Here is a 22,899-nt window from a genome sequence, read left to right on the forward strand (position 1 = left end):
ATCCCAGCATTCCAGAGGCACGCATTTAAGTCCTTAAGGGATCTTTAGTTTTAGAGAGGCTATAAAGTGATGTGGTTAAGACCACAGTATGGTGCCAGAAAGCTTAGATTCCAATCTTGGTGCCACCTGGAGCCACTTAGAGACCTCATGCAACTGGTTTTCTCTCTCTACCTCAGCCTCCTCTCCTGTAAAATGGAGATAATGATTACATCCACATCACAAGACCCTTTTGAGAATTAAATAAGCTAATTTGAGATAAATGCTTGACACTGTCTGGTAAGCAGGGAGTATTCATGTATTTGTATTTATTTTTCAGAGACCCCAAGTAAAAATACCTCACAGCCTCAAGCAGAAATTACAAGATAATCATGGCTGGGCACAGTGGCTCATGCTTGTAATCCCGGCATTTTGAGAGGCGAAGGCAAGAGGAATGCTTGAGGGCAGGAGTTCGAGACGAGCCTGGGCAACATAACAGGACTCAATCGCTACCAAAAAAAAATTTTTAAAGATAATCAGAACCTTTTTAAGAGTGTCAACTAATCTTTTTAAGAGTGTCAACTAAGAAGAACACTATTCCTTTGGGTAAGGGAAACAAGAACCTCAGCAGGGATGAGGGTGAAGAGGGGGAGGGAAGAAAAGGCCACTAAAAGGCAAAATATGGGGGAAAAAACACCCCACTTTGGCTTAACTTCAATTTTTTTAAAAAGTCAAGACCACTATTATCAGCAGAGGCCTGGAGAAAAGAATTTGCTGTGCAGACCCAATCATTCACCTTGAGATAAGGAAAAGGACAGAAACTGGACAGCAAATGATGAGAGGGCAGCAGCGAAATGTTTACAGACTGAAAAGAGATGGAAATATAGCTTTCAGTGAAAATAATGAAGACAGGAAATAGATCAATAACCTAAACCCATCAACCCTCACCTCCACAGATATAAATTCATTACTGATTAGCAGTGCAATCCAATTGGATGAATACTTGAGCACCAACCCTAAGTAACCTCCTTCTCTGAGTAGCCCACATTTGTGCCTTGACCAAAAAGGCTGCCGTTGTATGTATTTTTAAAATAACAAAACCATATTAATTTGAATCTTACTAATGCAAAAGGCATAAACTTTTAGGTATAAGCTGAGTTTGGGTTTTTCCTCCTGAATTGAGGTTTTTCCTTGCAGAAAAATGTCTCACTAAAGAAGACGATATGTTGCAAAGTAAACATTTAAACTACTGAAAATATACTAAGTATTTTAACAACCTCATTAATATACAAATGATTAATTACAAATGATTAGGTATCTAATTATTACAGATGATCTTTATAATAGTCATATCTGATCTTATACAACTGACACATTATTTAATTTTAAATAGTTCTGTATTTCAGAATAGCTTTCTTGCAACTAAATCTAGTGGGTAAGGAGGATGTCTTGTTTTCAACGTCTAGATAAACGTTTATTAGGGCTGCTTTATTTGATCAGTCTGGGTGGACGGGAAACTGTCTAAGAGGGAAATATCTGGTATTTTTCTACTAGGAAGTTAGCTTACGCAGATTAACACACATCTAAACACAGAGACATAACATATGTCCATCCCCAAACCTATTTTGAGGGTTTGACTCTTAAGTTACTTGAAATTATTCTTCTTGGATATTACAGCAGTCTTCAGTCTGAAGAAAAAGGCTCTTTTCTGAAGAATCACATAGTTGAAGTTACCTGATTCTATAAGCATAGCAAGAACACAATTTTTAACTGCAGTTACTTCCCTGGCCTGTCTGCAGTTCTTTTTTATTAATGTAGACAAAGATATGCCTCACTGCTGAAAGCTGAAACATCAAATGGAAAAGTGCAGTTTGATTTCCTACATTTCCCTCCACTCTCTGCCTCTCCCTACTTTGGTATTATGTCACACAAAATTACTTCCAGAAACTGGGAGGGTTGAGCAGCCAAGTTATGAAACCTAAGTGCTATGCTTAATGCTTTTTTTTTTTTATCTTCAAGTTAATACTTACGAGGGTGAGAGTCTACCAATGATCAAAGTCATGGTAATTTTTCTGTTTCATGAGAAATCTAAAATCTCAGAACCACAACCCGCTGGCTCGACCTTATTTATACAACCCATAAAATGCCCTTTCCTCTACGAGATTCCTCCCGCAATTCACAAATGTGTAAACCTCTATTTTAAATTTTACCTCTACCATTAATCAAAACAGAAGTGCAAATAAGTTTCCTTAAAAATAATCTTGGTAGTGAACATAAAACAAAAATAACATGGAGAGTAAAGTATTAGCCCGATCCTGCACTTGTCTGCTTACTTACTCCCTCCTACAACACTTTCTAAAAATTTCCATTATGATTTTAAGATGTTATTTTCCCAATAAATGTTGACCACAATTTCCCACTTCAAGCTCTGGCTTTAAAAAGAAATAGGTTATAAGTTGAGAATAGCTAAGAAATTGGGTTTGTCCTAGGGTTCTGTGAAATCAGACTAGTCAGTGCTTTAGAATCAAAATTTCCCGTAGACTTTTCACTAAGAAGCAAAGCTGTTTGTTTGCTTTCTCTGATAAGGAATTCAAAACATGCAATGGTAGTAAATCTGGTCAAAGAAATTGTCAAGGGAGGTTTTCAGTTTTGCTATTATTTAACATTACATCATAGAATTAAATCATGTAAAATGGCAGCCTTATCCATCTCAATCACTAAATTCGGTCAAGTGAAAGTCTACAAAATTCTAAATGAAAAGCTTTTTCATCTTCTTAATGGAAATATCTAAACATTACGTTGTGGTTTATTTTTAGGAAAGAATAACAGGGAAGAGAGCTTGGATCTGAAAAGAAAAATGCCACACACTGGTGATGCTTCCTTCTAGAGGCTGTGGACTGCCTCACAAACTTGCTAAAGCAAAAAAGGGCATAATAGTTCTCCAGAGAGGAAGAATTTTAAAAAGCAATAGCAACAATCAGGTAACAACAGACCAATCAGGTTCTCCCAAAATTTAGTATTTGCAGTTGAAACTGTGATAAGTAATTACTTTCAAAGGAATGTAGACAGAGCCATCAATCCCCATTCATTCAGCTCGCATTTACTGAGCCAAGAGCTCTGCTAGGCTTGAGATATAAAAATGAATACAACACAGCTGGTTTACTTCCAGCTAAAAGAATACACCTAAATAAAGAGCTACAGGGCCGTGCGTTAAGTGCTATAATAGAGGTGTACACAAAGGGCTGGGGGCCAAAGGAAGAAGCCATAAATTTTTCCTGGGAAATAAAGCAAGTGAGGGGAGATGTGAAAGAAGGTATCTCAGAGATGTTTCCTTGTGATAAACTCAAGACTTTTTTAGTGTGTTCTAAAAAGGTGGTAATTTTAAGATTTATCAACTATTATAATGCCAGGCGCTAATCTTAGTCTGCTAGCCAGTTTCTGTTTGACACACACTTCCAGTTACAATATCCCAAGAATATAAATATTTTAAAATAAATATATCATTGTAATATTCCCATACAATGCACACAATCCAGATGGCATGAATCACTGGCTTGAGTGGAACGTAGCTTCCAAGTTCAAAAATGTTTTAAAATATAATGAATGACAGATGGATTTTAGAGAGTTTCCATATAATATCAATAATGCTTACTGTATCACTGTTTTCTTTCCTCTCAAGGCAAAAATAAAAGAATCACCTGATTATATCATGGTTAATATTTGTTTTTCTCTACTTCTGTGTTTAAAAAAAGAGGGCGGGTGGAGAATCAACTTCTACTTAACATCATTTATTATGCAGACCATATTCCTACTTATAACATAGTTGTGACAAAACCTCCATTGTTCATTACACACTAGCCCCAAACTTGAGTAATTCTAATGTAAGCATGAGAAACTCCCGTCTCCTTTGGGGTGAATTTCCCAATTCCTCTGTGTTAAATTGAGGTCTAATTTTCCCTGTGCCTGGTTTTCACAAGAAGGTCCATTCCACCCCATGTGCTCCTTTTCAGCTGTCAATAAACAGAGGCAGTGAATTCCCCACGGCTTCACAAAGCTAGTTAGGCAGAGCCATTCATTCCTTCAGGAAAACAGGGCATTGATTTCAGCGAGTTCCCAGGGAGCAGCTGCAACAAAGAGATCAAAGGCCCACCTCTCTTTCCCTCCATTGCTTTCATTAGGCCCAGCCCAGACAAACAGCGACAGGTTTCCTTGAGACAAGGAGAGGGCTCAGCAGACCACCTCATGGTTCAATTCAAATTCATCCGTTTCCTACATTCCAGTGACAGTTCAGAATGCTAACCATGACAAACCAGCACAATCACCCAGCATAATATACTGCTCGCTAGTTCATCCAAGGTCAGAGGGAGAAAACAAGCACGGGGGGAAGTCCTCTGCTTCTAGGGCCTGCTGAGCTTCAATGGCCCCCTGACATTCCATAAATAAACTTCTCCCTCTCACTCTCCCTTTCTTCCTCCATCCTGCAACCCTACAAGCGACGGTCTCACTGAACAATCTGCAACTTCTTTCATGTCACCGTACCCAAACTATATGGAAACTTTATTCTCAATTGAATAGTTCGTTCTAATAGCCAGAGGAAGATGGCTATACATGCAGCCTCTATTAGTTCACTGCTGTGCTAAAGCCAGTCGGATACACCCAGTAAGCTATTACAACGTGATGAATTCAGAGCTGCAGTTTCTAGGGTTACCTTAGTAAGGGATGATCTCCAGAGCTGCAGTTTCTAGGGTTACCCTAAGGGGTGATCTCCAGAGAAAGCAACTTAAAGATGGAGTTAGTTTGCATAAATTCTGTTTGTACAGCAAAAGTGTGAACAGAGATATAACGGGTTTTTTTTTGGATCCAGGTAATCACCCAAACTGGGTAATCCAAGCTCCTGTGTATAAATGAGTTGTGTGTTTGTTGGGGTTAGGATGGTCAGTCAAGGAGAGAGGAGAGAGCAAGAGGGACTATGAAAGAAAATGAATTATTGACTGGTTACCTACACGGAACAAATATAACCAAGAGGTTTCCAAATTCACCATTGAATTCTGAATTGCTTATTTCACACCTTCATGGAACCCTATAACAAAATGCCTTCATTTCATTGTGCTCCATTCCATTTGTCACTAATCCTGAGTACACATGGGAATTGATGGGTTAAGTTTCAAAATTGTGAAACCAAAAAGAAAATAAACAATATTGGAACGAAAGGTATGAACCCACTCGGTGAGGTGGAACACAACCTTCCCACATGCCCACAGGCGTCAGTACTGACCTCGGTGGTAGGGTGGTGGGGGAGATCACCAGTGACCTCCAGGGCCATCTATTCACCAATTACTCACCTTGGACTGTCAAAGATGCTATTTTGTATAGAGAGCTGAACAGCCCTCAAGGAGAAAAGACATTCCCTTATATTCAAATTAGGACAGAAATGGACTTTACATATACAGAACTCTCAACTGCACAGGAAAGGCAGCTTGTGACAAAAATGGTGTGACAATTAATTAGGAACCTTAAAGCTAACTCTGGCATTGACTTGCTTTGGGCCTAGGGGATGCATTTAACCCCTCTGTCTTCCCACTCTTCCAAAATCATGACAGAAATATCTGTGAAGAATTCCCTGACACAGTACTATGAAATAACCATTCCTCAAAAACTATGTATCTCATCAAAGAAACCTAGGCTTATGAGTAGAACTTCCTTATATAATGATCACCCTGTAACTCAGTAGAGGTTCTCTGGAAACTTGCTACATTTCTATAAATCAAATTGTTTTTTAAGAGCACTCAGGAAAAATACTACTGAAAGAAAGTCTTTGGCAAATGACCAAAAACACTTATCAATCCATTTATGTATCTTTCAAAAGCATTTACAAAACACTGAGAAACATTATCCATTGGATCTCCGCCACAACCACCTGAGAGAAATGGTGTTATTAATCTATTTTTGAATGAGGAGATGGTAGGCTCAAGAGAGGTAAATTGACTTGCCAAGGTCATAGAACTAATAATCAGCAGTTAAAACTTTAAATTCAAGTATTCTACCTTTGAGTTTCATGCTGTTTCCATTATACCAGCTACCACGTACTGGGGATATAATCATTCACTGAAGTTCTCTCACCAAGGTTATATTAAATAAGTCATCCCAGTTTTTGAGGCCAATGCATTGTACCACTTCCATTCAATGAGGTAGTTGCTTAAAGAGTATGGACTCTGGAGTCAGATCTGTATTTAAATTTTAGTGTCACTTTGTAATAATTTTATAAATTAAGCAATTAACAATATTTTTGGAACCTTAGTTTCCCTATTTGTAAAAGAGGAATAATAACCTCACAGGGTTTGTGGAGGATCAAATTAGATAACTAATATAAAGCTCCTAAAACAGTGTTGGCATACAGCAAAAGATCAATAATTATGGCTATTATCAATGCTGAAAATCAAAAGTGTAAAGCTTGTTAAAAGGAAAAATTTCTGTTAAAGAAAAAGCCATAAAATGTAACATTCAGTGTCTAGATTGCATGATGATCCCTTGCATTAAAAGTTTAGCCTTCAAATCTAGGATTTTATGGGGGGCAACTAATGAACCAAGATCAAACTATTATAAAAGAGAAAGAAGCTACTTTACAAAACAGAAACGCTAATTGAAGTGTCGTTTTAAAAGGCTAATTGAGGCAACTCCTTGCTACTATAAAGCAGCAGTGTGGTTTTTCTGCACAATTCAGCTTTATTTCTTGCCACTTAGCCATTTCAAGTAGAAATGTATTGGTAACAGGAAGAAATTCACAGACTGTTACCACTTGAAGAGAAAAATACACACAGGGATATTTGTTGTCTGTAGATAGTGCTTTCATGTTTTCAAAGAACTAACACATATCTTACTTTGTTGACCCTCACATTACTAAGAGAAAACAGATTAATTATCTAGCACAAGAGAAGACTGCCAGTGGTAAACAGCAAACCTTATTTTTTATTCCTTGTCTCATTTTTTCATGACACCCTATTACTGGGTGGTGGCATAGAGATGCCACAGTACAGAGTGTACAGAATACTGTGGGAAGACAGAGGCCACTAAGACTGAGAGAACCAGAAAAGGCTTTCCAGGGAAGGTGACATTTATCCAACCTTTTATCTAGTACAGACGTACTTCTGGAATATTCCTGGTCGCCCTTGAGCCTGAGATTTTTTTTTTTTTTTTTTTTTTGGTGAATTCTGAATATCTCACTCAGTAATTTAGTTCTTATACTGCTTTTTGTTTATTTGAAAACTTAAATGGATGTCCTCATCTCCTTTTAAAAATTTCATCCAAGGCCTTGATATTAAAGAGGCAGGAGCTGAAGCCACTATTGTTTGACTTAATAATATTAATACGTAAGGCACCTTCTCATTCTACAGTTCTGTGACTTTTAAAATTACTGCTTATTCTTATATTGCATTACCTACTATACAACACATCACTTGAAATGTGCAATTTACTTCCTGTTAATATTTTAAAATATTTTCTTTATTACCATTTATATCAGAAACAGTTTAAAAGAACTCTTATGAATATCTAAAGCAATATGTCTTGCTAAAGAAACTCAGCCCAGAGCTGGTGAAGTATGACAATTGTTTCTGTCCTAAGAGCCGAGTTCCTTTTTGTAAGTAACCACCCCTAATTCTATCTTCTCCCACAACATGAAAGAAACACATTTTTAAATGAAAGATGTTCAGACATTTGAAGATGATTATGACAATCTCTGATGAGTTATTAATTTGAGACCATTCTTCTTTTCTAACATAGGCATGTAGTACTACAAATTCCTCTCTAAGCATTGCTATAAGTTGCATCTTAGTCACTTGAAAATATGGTTTCATTTTCATTCAGTTCAAAATATTTTCTAATTTCCTTTTTGATTTTTTAAAAATAGGCTACTTTTTAGAGAAGTTTATGTTCACAGCAAAATTGAGTCTGTTACAGGAATCTCCCATATACTCCCTTCCCCCCAACACACTTAGCCTTCTCCATTATTGACATCCCCCACTAGAATGTACATTTGTTACAACTGATAAACCTCCATTGACACATCATTATCACCCAGAATCCATGGTTTAGAGTTCACTCTCGGTGTTGTACATTCTATGGGTTTGAAAATAATTGTGACAGTTCTCCATCATTATAACATCATACAGAGAAGTTCTGCTGATCTTTTTGCTGTCTAGTTTTGCATTTTCTAAAATGTCATATAGTTGAAATCATATAGTATGCAGCCTTTTGAGATTGGCTTCTTTTACTTTAGTAATATACATTTAATTTTCTTCCATGCCTTTTCATGGCTTGATAGCTCATTTCTTTTTTCTTTTTTTCTTTTTGAGATGGAGTCTGGCTCAATTGCCCAGACTGGGGTGCAGTGGGGCGATCTCGGCTCACTGCAACCTCCACCTCCCAGGCTCAAGCAATTCTCCACCTCAGCCTCCCGAGTAGCTGGGACTACAGGTATAGTCTGTATAACCGAGATTACAGGCGCCCACCACCATGCCAGGCTAATTTTTGTATTTTTAGTAGAGACACGGTTTCACCATGTTGGCCAGGATGGTCTCGAACTCCCAACTTTCAGTGATCCACCTATCTCGGCCTCCAAACGTGCTGGAGTTATAGGCATGAGCCACTGCACCCGGCTAGCTCATTTCTTTTTGGTGCTGATTAATTTCGGTTGTATCACACTGGCTGGCTGGTAGAATTCATCAGTACAACCATCTGGGTCTGCTGTCTAGAAGGTGTTTTAGTTTATATGTGTATTTCAAGGAACTAGTCTATTTTATCTAATTTATCAAATATGCGGGTGAGAGCTTATTTATACTATTCTCTTACTAATCCTGCATTTTATCCATGGGATTAGCAGAATCACACTCTTTCATTCCTAATATTGGTAATTGGTGTACTCTTTTTTTCCTTGGTTGCCTGGCTAGAGATTTATCATTTTACTGATCTTTTCAAAGAACCAGCTTTTTATTTTGTTGATTTTCTCCATTGTTTTCCTGTTTTCAACTTTGTTGATTTCTGCTCTAATTTTCAGTATTTACTTTCTTCTGCTCACTGCAGGTTTAATTTGTTCTTCTTTTTCTAGTTTCCAAAGGTGGAGACTGAGGTTATTGATTTTAGGTTCTTTTTCTTAATACATCATTTAATGCTACAAATTTTGAAGCACTGTTTTAGCTGTATCCCACGTGCTTTCATAAACTGTATTTTCATTAAAATTAAAAATATTTAAACATTTTTCTTGAGATTTTTCTTTGATCCATGGGTTATTTGGAAGTATACTGTTTAATTTCCAAATATTTGGAAAATTTCCAGCACTTTTTCCGGTATTAACTTCTAGTTTAATTCTGTAGTCTGAGAAGGTATTTTGTATGGTTTCTATTCTTTTAAATTTGTTAAAATGTTTTTAATGTCTCAGGATGTGTCCCTGGGTTATTTGGAAGTGTGATGTTCAGTTACAAGATATTTTTCCAGATTCCTTTCTAATTAAATTCCATTATGGTCAGTGAACACTCTTTGTATGATTTAAATCCTTTAAAATTAATTGACTTATTTTCCCACCCAGAATATGGTCTATCTTGGTAAATGTCCTGGCCATGCTTGGAAAAAATGTGCAGTTTGCTGTTGAGTAGTGTTCTATAAATGCCAATTAAGTTAATGTGGTTGATAGTGCTGTTCAAGTCTTCTATAGCCTTATTGGTTTTCCAACTACTTGCTCTACTTATCTACTGAAGGAAGGGTGCTGAAATCTGACCACAATTGTGAATTTGTCTATTTCTTCCCATGTATACTGAAATTATTTTACTAGGTGCATAAACATTTAAGATCATTTCTTCTTGATGAATTCACCACTTTATCATTATGAAATAACCCTATTTATCCCTGGTGATATTCTTTGTTCTAATTTCTACTTTGTCTAATATGAATACAGTCACTGCAGTTTTAAAAAATCAGTGCTAAAAATGATATTTTTTTCATCCTTTAGCTTATAATCTATTTGTGTTTTTACATATGAAGTGCATTTTTTTGTAGGCAGCATATAGTTAGTTCTCATGGGGTTTTGTATGTATTAAATCTGACTGTGAACAATCAATTGAGATAACTGACTACCTTCGGACCGGCCAATATGTGTATTAAATCTGACATTCTTTGCCTTTTAATTATGATAGACCATTTTATGCTTAACATGCTTACTGACAGGATTAGGCTGAAATGTACCATCTTGTTATTTGTTGTCTAATTGTCTCAATTATTCTTTGTTCCTTTTATTTCTTCTTTTGAATTGATTATTTTTCTCTAGTTTTATCTCCTTTGGCTTATAACTATGTTTTGATATCTTCGTGGTTGCTGTAGAGTTTAGAGTTATATCTTTAACTTACCATGGTATACTTTCAAGGGATATTATAACAGTTCATGTAGAGTATAAAAACTTTATATTTTTCCTCTCCTGACCTTTGTGCAATTATTGTTGTAACTTTTGCTTTTATATGTTATACACCCCATTTGCTATTGTTTGTTTAAACCATCTTTTTAAAAATATTAATAAGCATCATCATCATATGTATTTACCTAGGTGGTTGCCATTTCTGGTGCTCTTTACTGCTACCTGGCATTATTTTCCTTCTTTATTAAATCAATTGACAGTAAATGTGAGAGTTAAAAAAAAAGATTTCCTTTAGTATTTCTTACACTGTGGGTCTACTGGGATTAATTCTTTCAGCTTTAGTACATCTGAAAAAGTCTTTATTTCACCTGTTATTTTCCTACCAAAGAAAGTGCTTGCATGTTTCACCTTTGTTGAAAGATATTGTCACAACTATAGATTTCTAGATTAACAGTTTTAGCTTTCTCTACTTGGAAGGTGTTGTTCCACTGTCTTCTGGATTACATTCCTTCTGACAGGAAGCCTTCTGTCATGTTTGTTCCTCTGAATGTAGTCTTTTTTTTCTCTGCTTTAAAATCGGTCTTTACTACTGGTTTTAAACTATTTGATTATGGTGTCCCTTGGTGTAGTTTTCTTCATGTTTTTGTGCTTGCTTGATATTTATTTAACTTAGATTTGTGGATTTATTGTTTTCATCAAATTTGGCAAGTCTTCAGCCATTATATCTATATTTTCTGTCCTCCCCGTCCTTTGGGGACTCCAATTACATACATATTTGGTCATTTCAAGTTGTCTCACAGCTCACTGATGTGCTATTCACTTTTTTCTAGTTTTTTTTTTTTTTTCCATTCAGTATCTCATTTTGTATAATTGCTATCCAGTGTATTTTAGGATTTTAATCCTATCCAGTGTATTTTTCACCTCAGGTGTTTATAAAATCTCTAGAAGTCTAGAAATTCAATTTAGGTCTTTTTATAGCTTCCATCTTTTCTTAACCACCTTATGCTTTCCACTACCATCTTGAGTATATGGAGCATAGTAACAAAAACTATTTGAATATCCTTATTAAATCTATTTAATTTATTTTAGTATCTCCACTTATTAGATGTGTGTCACTTCTGGGTCTATTTCTATTGATTGAGTTTTCTCTTCACTATTGAATTTTCCTGCTTCTCTGCACATCTGGTAAATTCTGATCGAACGCTACATATTGCATACTTTATTAATGGGTGCTGGATATTTTGTATTTCCTTAAATATCCTTGAGCTTTGTTCTGCGATACAGTTAAGCTACTTGAAACAATTTGATCCTTCAAATCAAGTGTCTGCAAACTAGGCCCACAGGCCAAATCTGGACCACTGCCTATTTCTATAAATAAAATTTTATTGGAATACATTCTGATACATGTAAATACATTTGCTTACAAATTGTTTATGGCTGTTTTAACACTAGAAGGGCAGAAGTGAGTAGTTACAACAGAGACCACATGGCCCACATATCTTAAAATATTTTCCATCTGGCCCTTTACAAAACAGTTTTATGGCCTGTCTTGAATGGCTTACTTTTAAGATTTTTTAGGCAGGATCAGATTAGACTAGTCTAGGGCTAATTTTGCCTCATCGCTGAAGCATTAGTCTTCTGAGTACACCATCTAATCCCACTTATATACAAGGTTTTTCCACTCTGAATGGTAGGGGGGGTGGGGGGGACACACTCTTCACTGCCTTATATGAGCTACTTTTTTCTTCCCAGTGGCTCTTTCCTCATCCATGGGTAGTTCTCTTATGCATATGCACTAATCAGCACTCGGCTAAAGCCTCCAGGAGAGCCCTCTGAAGATCTCTGGAGCTCACTCTCTGTGTAACTAACTCTCTCTTCTCTGGTACTCTGTCCTTCAAATTCTAGCTGCCTCAGCCTCCCAGAATTCCTAACTCCATCATCTCAACCTAGGATAAGCTGTGTTTGGGTTCTGCCTTCCTGCACTGCAGCCTGGGGCAAATCATTTGTTTTTTCCTTCTCTCAGGGTTCACTGTCTTGTGCCACTTGTCCAATGTCAGAATGCCTTTGTTTCATAAGTTTTATGGGCTTTTTATGTGTGTCTGTTTGTTAGGCTATTTTAGGCGACAGAATAACTCCAGTTCCTGTTATTAGAAGATGGCTGGAAGCAGAAGTCCTCTCAGCACGAAGTTCCAATCCTTCATACTTGCCTTAGTGCTTTATATTTACAATAAATTGTCCCAGCTCAAGCCATTTACCCAATTCTATGATCAGTCAGCAACTAGAGAAGGGTGTAATAAGCAAAGTCAAACTACTATAGCATCCCTTTCCCCAATCTCACTTTCCTATCTTTGTGGGATATATATTGTGGGATATATATGGTGGACTTGGTTTTTAAGATTTATCTTTTTCATTAAACCAGTATTTATTGAGTGGTTGTTTTTCCTGGCATTGTTCTAGGTGCTGGGGATTCACCTTTGTGAACAAAACATGCAAAAATTCCTACCCTTGTGAAGCGCACCTATGAATTAAGCTTATCTTTGAATTAATTGTTTCTAGTAGCTTAACTGCATCCCATCACAAAGCTCAAGTAAAATATGTATCAGATGGTGATTAAAAAAATAAAAGTAATGAAGAGACAGGAAGCGCTAAGAGATTTAGCAGTGAAAACAGCGTCAATTTAAAACAGGCTGGTCGGGGAAAAAGGCACCGGTGAGAGGATGACAATTTAGCGAAGACCTGAAGGAGGTAAGGATATAAGTCATGTGGCTATTTCTGGGCACAATAATGCAGAAATAAGAAAACTGGTATGGCTAAAGCAGTCAGTGAAGGGAAGCGGTAAAAGATTAGGCCAGAAGTAATGGGACCCATAGCACATAGGAGCTGATAAGCCTCTGTAAGCGAGACCGGAGGGACTGGAGACACTGGAGCAGAAAAGTAACATGATCAGACTTACAGTTTTAAATAATTTATCGGGCTGTTGTGTGGAGAGTGAATTCTAGGGGAGAAAGTATGAAACCAGGGAGACCAGTTACAAGGCTACTGTTATAAAGAGATGATGAAGGTGTGTACCAGTGCAGTAGCAGAAGAGCTGGGGAGAAGTGGTCACCTTCTGGATTTATGGAAGGTGGGGCTGACAGTATCTCCTGACAGCTGGATGTGTAGAGGGTGAGAGAAACGAGATGAGGATGCTGCAAAGGCACCTGGGCTGTGCAACTGGAAGAAGAGTCTTCCTCATCTCGGTAAATGGCTACTTAGGATGAAGGAAGTTTGGCTGGGAACAGAGAAGAACTCAGGAGCTCAGGTGCAGACACATTAGGTTTGATATGCCTATTAGACATCCAGCAATTGGATATTTGAATCTGGAGTTTAGAGAAGAGGTCCACAGTATGACTATGGGAGGAAGCTGCTGATGTAGTTTGGAAGACAAGGTCATTGAAAGAGAGGAAATCAAGAAACTGAGAAGCTAGGCTGTTAAGACTCTACGAAGCCTGAAAATCACCAAGAGTTAGGACACATTAGTCTTACAGGGAAGGACAGATCCTGAATCTTCAAGGAATAAGGAACAATGATGTATTTTTACTTTCCAGATTTTAAATTTTTATGTTGTCTTATAACTATATTTATAAGAATGATTTAGGCCTAACTCCAAGTCAGCTGTTTTAAGCTAATCCAACTGTCCTTTTATGGTCCAACTTGCGTTCTGCTCAAATGTCCTTCTTTTCTTTCACTATCATTCTGAAAAATGTACAATTAATTCTGTCCTTTATATGTTTCCTAAATTCTAAAGCAAAATTTCTCAAACTTTTCCGTGGAGCACCAGTTCGATGGTATATTTGGTGAGGTAGGGGTTGTATGGTGAAATATGTTTGAGAAACACCACAGACCAAAGGCCGTCGATAATCACTTGTTGGAAATAAACAAGTCTAATTTGATTTTAACTCAGCTTTTTTCCCAAATTTAAATGACCATAGCTCATTTTCCATATAATATCAGTTAACAACCTAAGGAATGAGTATGCCAAGGTAGGTACTATCGGGAAGACTGTATTAGAGGTGTGTGTCTTCTCGGTGGCTTCAAAAGAGGTGAAACAGAACCTGCTAGAACAAGATTCAAGATACAGACTTAGAATCTGTCAGAGAATGCAAATCCTTAAGTTACTTTGTAACAGTATTCTCCTCTCCTGCTAACATGATGAAAAACAAAACCATCTCAGAAAATAACTTCTCAAAGATGTATTTAAAATTGGTTTAGTATATTTCAATTCTCCTCCATAAAAATTCATAGACTATTTAAAAACAAAGATACGTAAATATGTTTTGGAGGAAGACTAATGCCCAACAGGATGTCTGCATCTATATACAACCTCAGCTCTGCCCTTTGCTCCCACTAACCATAACTCTGATAAGAAGTCACTATAAGGAAACAAATGCCCCTAGGCCAAGACATGTACTTCAAAAATCACTATCAAAATAACTATTATCTAAGAGTACCTGAAAAAGTGAGACAGACTTCAAAATAATGTAAGAACCAAATAACAAAAAAGTTTTGCTCCAATTTTTGCTCTAGGAGCTCTAAAAAACCATTATCAAGTTATTACAGAAGACAAGGTATTGGGGGAAGAGGATAAAAGAAATTGAAATATCAGCTTACGAAAGTCAATCACGACGTTTATGAATCAGGCAGGAACAATCTGCAAACAAAAATAAAAATTACTAGTTTTATATAATATTTGCACATGCACTTGTTAATTATAATGTTGAGATCATTGTAGGTTCCTATGCAATTTTAAAAGAGCCTTTACTCAGTTTCCCACAATAGTAACATTTCACAAAACAACAGTAAAATATCACAACTGATACGTTTATATTAATACCATCTACTAGTCTATTGCGATTTCCCATTTAATTGTATTAGTGTGTTTTATACAGTTTTATCACATGTGTAGGCTCACATATCTACCACTAGTCAAAATATTGAACGGTTCCATCAAAAGGATCCACCATGTTGCTCTTTTACAAACACACACCACCACCTTTGCCACAATCTCTTTCTGCCCCTGACCCATTGCACATCTATTTTTAACACTAAAATAATAACAGCCATTTACAAAAAGTATTTCACTCCTTGTCCATAGTTCTATGTCTACTACTACTACTACTACTTCCTAGTTATATGTCAAATCTTGAATGAATACTTTTAGTTTTCTGCATTAAAGTTTTAGTTTAAGGAATATGTTCTCCAGGGAGAAGTTTTTCTCACTGTTAGCATGGCATAAATCACTCATTTCAAAAATCAAAACACAAAAAGTAAGGGAACCAGAAGTGTTGTCTGCACTCACAGATTCCGTATTTTCAACATATTACTAACAAGAAACCTCTGAGTGCTTACCATGGGCCAAGCTACATATTATATATTATTATATGTGTGTGTGTGTGTATACACATATATATATTAAATTATATATATTATACATATCTATATTTAATATATAAAATATATATTATATATATAAAATATATATATATATATATATATATATATATATATAAAATTTAATCCTTTTACCAAGCCTTTGATGTATGCACATTGACCCTGTTTGGCCCAGGAGAAAATTGAGGCACCAAGAGGTTTACAAGTCGCCTAAAGTCAAACAACTAGCAAGTGGCAAATCCTGGAACCTGGGACCAGACTCTGGGCACCCAGACTCTACCATCCCTCTAGGAAACCCATGATAAAGTCAAGATGTTTTGATGTCACCATTCATTGCTATGACAAATAAATAACTTAATTATTGGTAAGCTTCACTTTAACATACCAGAATTCAACAAGGAAAATGTCCAAAGCAATGATATGTAAAATGGAAGGAGTATTTTATTCAAGCATGAAATCCTAGGAAATTGCCAAAAACAAAGGTTGGGACATGCAGAAAAGATTTTATATTATAGCAACAAACTGTTCACCAGCCTTGAACAGATAGTCTTAACATTCGTTGGGGATTGACAGGCAGCAGTTTATACATAGTCAAGATTACTCTTGAAAAAGACATATTCAATTGAGCAGAGATGATGATGGGAGAACTGAAATTTTTGAACAGATAAAAGCTTCAAAATTAGGCTCTTCAGCCAATAGAGACATTTAAAACTCCAAAGATAATGTTCAGGTTATGGTAATTTAACAGACACTTATTGTGACAAACTTTCTGTAGGTTTATTAGCTTAATAATATAGCATTATTACTGAGGACTAGTATTCTCTTCTGTGAAACTACACAGCACATTTATGCATAGCTGTGACAGTTTTGCCTATCATTCAACAGTACTTAAAAGGCGCCTACTCAATAAGCCATTGATATGCTGCCCCAAATACCCTGGCGAGGCTTTCTTTACAGTGCTAATTTTACAGACGTCTCCTGGATGATCTAAGTTCAAGAGGCAGCCAGGGGAGGAGAATGCATTATTAGCATGGTTTGGTGTGCATATAACCGAGTTATACATAGGAACTAGGGAAATGGAGCTCTGAAGTTTATCTTCCACAGGAAGATACATGCTATTATTCTCGACTTTCTGGGAGGGAAGTTAATTCATTACTTCGTTAACATTGAAATATATTAAAAACATTTTCAGTTAAAACGTAGCTAAAAAGAAAAAAACCTTTAAATTAAAATGGTTACATCTTATGAGATTTCTAGAAATCATTATTAATTGATTTTAAGTAGCTTTATAATCTCCCCCAGTTACTCAAGGCTTTTATTTTATTTATTTATTTATTTATTTAGAGACAGGGTCTCTGTCACCCAGACTGAAGTGTGGTGATGTGATCAAGGTTCACTGCAACCTTGATCTCTGGGGCTTAATTGATCCTCCCACCTCAGCCTCCCAAGTAGCTGGGACTACAGGCATGTGCCACCACAGCTGGCTTTTCTTTTTTTTTTTTTTTTTGGTAGAGATAAGGTCTCACTATATTGCCCAGGCTAGTCTTGAACTCCTGGGCCCAAGAGATTCTCCCACCTTGGCCTCCCAAAGTAAAAACTCACATTTTCTTAAAGGTGGGTAAGCAAAGGATCAGGGTGAAGGAAACCCTCTCCTTTTTAGACACCACCCTACGATGCCTGTTTGCCCTTCACCAAGAAGCCAGCTGTCCGCGGCTGGGCCAACGTGACAGACTCAGGGGACATTGGATATAGCTCTCTTTTCAATGGCTCCAAGAGTTAAGACTTTTATAAGCATTATTATTTCAAGAAAACACTGTGTCTTGGTCTTCTTGAGTAAATACAAGGCAGATAGTAACCTTAATTTTCTCTGAAAACTCTGTCTAAATCATGGGACAAAATAGATGTCAACGTTTTAAGAACGAAGGAAAATCAGAATTCCTCATTTATCTCCAATTCTTCTCCCAGGGAAACACATATACAAAGCCTCCTTTAAGTTTAACATGACTTGTTTCTCATATCTTTCTAAAAGCATATTGTTTATTTAGAATAACCTTCCTATCTTGTCTGCCAAGCTTTTCCCATACATACAAGATAAAAACTGAGAAACACTTTTCCATTCCCAGTGATGTTTGTCTAGTAAGTCTTGGTAAGTAATAACGATTATGCCTAAACTAACATCACTCTTTCTCTGCTGCTAAACACAGTCATCTGGTGGTGTACGGTGTGACCTGTATGGTTCCTCAGTGGTTCACCATTCTAGAACATCCCACAAGATTAACTAAATTTTCAAGTTTGTGTATCACCTCAGCTATAACATTTATGTGTATGTCACTGTTTTTAAGTTGTCAAATTCTTAGAGGATAAAGACTATATCTGTGTAACTTAGTTTACAAAGAATAGCCACGCACGAACATCCCATAAATGCCCTTGGCAGTGATGAGCACAGTCACAGCAGAGTTAATGGCAGGTTGGCTCCACTTCATCAGAGGTTCTGGAGGAGGAAACCAAGATCTTCCCTGAAAGGCAAGACCTGGCATCAGGGGCTACTGTGGGCACTTTCCTTTGAATTGCATTTATCTGTCAGGAAGATGATATCCTTTATTGTTTTACATGAAAGCATTTGAAAATTCTAAAACCTGACCATGCCTGCCTTGGTCAGTTCAGGTTGCAATAACAAAGTGCCATAGACTGGATGGCTGACACAACATTTATTTTTCACAGTTCTGGAGGGGAGAAGTCTGAGATCATGGTGCCAGCATGGGCAGGTTCTGGTGAGGAACCTCCTCCAACTGTCTACTGCTGGCTCTCCTATCCTCACAAGGTAGGAAGAAAAGCCAGCTAGTTCTCTGTCCTCTTCTTATAAAGGTACTAATCCCATTCCTGAGGGCTCCACCCTTATGGCCTAATTTCTTCCCTAAGGCCCCACTTTCAAATGGCATTTAATTAGGATTAGGGTTTCAACACATGGCTTTTGGGGGACACACACATTCAGTTCATTGCAATGCCCTTACATAGACATGAAGACAGGTCAGGTATGTTTGAAATAACTCATGGTCTGCAAAATCTCACACCAAAAATAACAGAAGGAGAAAAATTCAGAGTAGACCACTCAAAACCTATGCACTTTTGTAATCACAGCACTAACCAAATAATATGCATACCTCAGGGATAACTTGGAAAGCCCAGATAGGCAGCACAGTGTGTCTGGGGGTGCCCCAGGGGACATTAAAAACGCACAGAAACAATAACATGGAAAGCTACTACAGTAGAAATGCAGGGAGGATTCAGAGATGAGTTCTCATCCCTGGAGAGTGTGATATGACAGTGAATTGTGTCAACGTGACTGTGCCACAAGTGCCAGGTTAAACATTATTTCTGGCTATGTCCATGCCAGTATTTGTGGATGAAATCAGCACTTGTGTTGGTGGAGTTTGGAGCATACCACCCTCCCAAATATGGGCTGGCATCATCCAATCCACTGAGGGCCCGAATAGAACAAAAAGGTGGAAGGAGGAGGAATTCACCCCCTTTTCTTCCTGCCCGCCTGAGCTGGGACATCAGTCTCCTCCTGTCCTTGGACTGGGATTTATACCCTGGCTCCTCTGCTTCTCAGGCATTCAGCCTTGGACCAGAATCACACCACCAGCTTTCCTGAGTCTCCAGCTTGCAGACGGTTGACTGTGGGATTTCTCAGCCTTCATAATCATCAGGGTCAATTCTTTGTAATCAATCTCTTTCTCTCTCCATATATGTATCCATGGGTAAACATACATACACTCTAACTCTGCCAACTCAAATTCACTTGGGTTCTAGAGACTGCCCAACAATTATGCAACATTTCCCTAATCTTTGGTCATTTCATTTCACACCTTCTCAACTATCTTCTAAGTGCCTTCCCCACTCCTAATACTTACACATAACATCTCTCTGTTAGCATCCCTACTTCATGCTTCTGTGAGAAAACAAAAGCTGTTGGATAGGGCATCTCTGCTTTCTATCTCTAAACTCAGAAACTTCCCTATATCCACAGGAGGATGCACCCTCCCTGGAACCAGAGGCCAACTCCACCTCTCTATTCAAAATTTCTTATACATTATCTTCTCCCTTTTTATTAAAGATACTTGTCATCGACACATACTATGCTCTGATATTCCCCAATTTTTTTTTTTTTTTTTTTGAGACGGAGTCTCGCTCTGTTGCCAGACTGTAGTGCAGTGGCATGATCTCAGCTCACTGCAACCTCCGCCTACTGGGTTCAAGCGATTCTCTTGCTTCAGCTTCCCAAGTAGCTGGGATTACAGGCATGTGCCATCACGCCCAGCTAATTTTTGTATTTTTATTAGAGACGGGGTTTCAACATGTTGGCCAGGACGGTCTCCATCCCCTGACCTCGGGATCCATCCGCCTTGGCCTCCCAAAGTGCGGGGATTATAGGCGTGAGCCACCGTGCCCGGCTGACATTCCTCAATTTTTAAAGAACAAAACCTTCATTGACCTCCAGGTCCCACTATACTCCCACCCTTTCTCAGACAAACTTCTGAAAAGAACAGAAAACTTAAATAATCCCCATTTCCTTACCTCCCACTCACTTTCCAACCCATTCCCCAGGCTCTTATCTCTACCACTCTATCAAAAGATCTTTATCAAGGTCATCAAAGCAATTCTTATTATCCTCATTTTAAAAACCAGGACATTGAGGCTCAAGAGAGATTACTAGGTTGAGATAGTGAAAACATACCTTCCCTTCAAGATATGCAAGAGCCCAGGGCTGCCCCAAGGCACTCTTTTCAGGATGTTAAAGACTTCATCTTCCAGGGACCCAACCCCTCTTTCCTCCCTTGTGTCATGCCGCTGCATTATATATCAGACACACTCCTTAGAATATCTCATTGTTTTTCATTATTTTTAAATGAGAAAAAGGACCTTCCTTTGCCTATGAATGTTTTCTGTGTTGACCACTTGGTGTAAATTATTTAATTGTTCCAACCACATGAGAATAGGTGGCTTTAGCCCTTTTGTACAAATAAGAAAATTGTGGCTGAGGAAGAATAAAACCTTTCCCAACATCAGACAGATAATAAGCATTTCATTGTTTCTTAGTTGTTTCCATTAGATGATGGCAAGATAGGGGCATCACTCTGACAGATGTGACATTGTCCCATTATGTCCAGGAGGTTGGAAAACCTAGAACTGATGCAAATTTGCTATGAAGAAACACCTCAGAAACTGACTTATATATCATAATGGAACTTTATAATGAGGATTTTAATTTACCATATATCTAAATATTTATAAGTTATAAATTATGCAGACCAACTAAGTTCAAAGCTAACCAACCAAGTCCAAAATATATCTTTCCTTGACCAATTTACCTCATATTTCCTGGAAAACCATGTTTGAATGTGGACTTCTTGGAGTCTATACCTCTAGAACATGGCACTGGGGGGCCATGATATTGAATTTTGGTGATTAGGGGATCTTCCCTCCCTAGTTCTACCATGGAAGCCAAATTGGTGAGCATGAGGTGTGGAACAGAGTTATGTGCTTATCCCATAACCTGTCTGGTTTTCTAGGTATTCAGACATTGCACTCGCTCAGCACTGCCCTTAACCCAGGTGAGTGGAGCTCTGCCTTAGGATCCATGTTCCATTCTGGCCTTTCTCTAGCTGCACCATTTCCTTTATCGTGAGGATTCCAAAGGCCTAAGGGGAAGGTGCCCACCCAGGCCTACACTCCCTCTCCTAGGCTATGCTCCTGGTTCCCAGAACCATGGCATTCCTTGTCCAAAGAGCTTCAAGCCTGCTAACCAGGGACTGCACAGGCTCTTTCCTAAATCTCTGTTTTTAAGGGCAGACTGTGCCCCTGTTATATGCAGTCCCTAGATCCAAGGCTTGGCCAATGGGTGTCTGTTTGCAGGAGATGTGGACATAGTGGACAGAGTGATCCCAGAACATTAAGAGAAGGGAAGACAGCCCAGGGCCTAGTAGCCAGCTTGCCCCCCAGTGCCATGTTCTAGAGGTATAGGCTCTAAGAAGTCGACATTCAACAAACACGGTTTTCCAGGAAATATGAGGTAAAATGGTCAAGGAAAGATATATTTTGGACTTCATTGGTTAGCTTTGAACTTAGTTGGTCTGCATAATTTATAACTTATAAATATTTAGATGTATGGTAAAAGTGTTTCTATTTATATTCTGGCTTGAACTCTACACCCATATAGTTAGAAGGGGCATGAGATTAGTTCTAGACTTTAATAAAAAGTTCATTACTGAGGAAAAACCATTGAATCTCTTTTTGAACTACAGTGGCTGAGAAGGCCAAGTGTTCCAGAAAGTGTACAATAACAAAGGTGGCACACTCACAGGCTTGAGTCTTTCTGTGTGAAGCAGAGTCTTCTGCAAGTCCACAGTGGATGTTTACTGTAAGCAAAAAATAAACTGTTTTTGAATGAAGCCACTGAGGTTTGGGGATGGCTTGTTAACACAACATAATGTTAGCCCATCCTGACTACATAGAAATTGGTACCAGAAGTAGGATGTTTTAGCAAAAACCTGAAATATATGACCTTGGTTTAGTGGTCAGCAAGTAGTGAGGAAAGTGATCTTAAGGGCCAGAAAGATAGTGATGTGTTTTATACAGTGGCAACATATCTGGTAAAACATTTGCCTCTGCTACTTCAGGAGGCAGATCTCCTGCAAAATTTACTTGTAGCTCTAGGAGAAGAGGTAAGAAAAAACAATTGAAATATGGTTGGACAAGTTGGCTCACAGCACCTTGGGAGGCCAAGGCAGGTGGATCACTTGAGGTCAGGAGTTCAAGACCAGCCTGGCCAATATGGTGAAACCTCATCTCTACTAAAAACACAAAAATTAGCTGGGTGTGGTGGCGTGCACCTGTAATCCCAGCTACTCAGGAAGTTGAGGAAGAATAATCACTTGAACCTGGGAGGTGGAGGTTGCAGTGAGCCAAGATCCTGCCACTGCACTCCAGCCTGGGTGACAGAGTGAGTGAGACTCTGTCTCAAAACAAACAAACAAACAAACAAACAAACAAACAAACAAACAAAACAGAAAACGGCCAGGCGCGGTGTCTCA

At 38.0% G+C, this 22,899-nt stretch overlaps 1 protein-coding gene across 1 annotated transcript in view; it reads right to left on the reverse strand.

Moving 5' to 3' along the window:
• PLAGL1 (PLAG1 like zinc finger 1) overlaps positions 1–22,206 on the reverse strand; it is a 51,008-nt gene extending 28,802 nt beyond the window's left edge. The window contains exons 1-2 of the mRNA XM_030809790.1: positions 22,168–22,206; positions 15,026–15,065 (exon numbers count right to left, since the gene is read on the reverse strand). The gene's annotated coding sequence lies outside the window, so the exon portion shown is untranslated. The remainder of the gene's footprint in view (positions 1–15,025; positions 15,066–22,167) is intronic.
• Between the last annotated feature and the right edge of the window lie 693 nt (positions 22,207–22,899).

Source organism: Nomascus leucogenys, chromosome 3, assembly GCF_006542625.1.
Source record: "Nomascus leucogenys isolate Asia chromosome 3, Asia_NLE_v1, whole genome shotgun sequence".
Lineage (NCBI taxonomy): Eukaryota > Metazoa > Chordata > Mammalia > Primates > Hylobatidae > Nomascus > Nomascus leucogenys.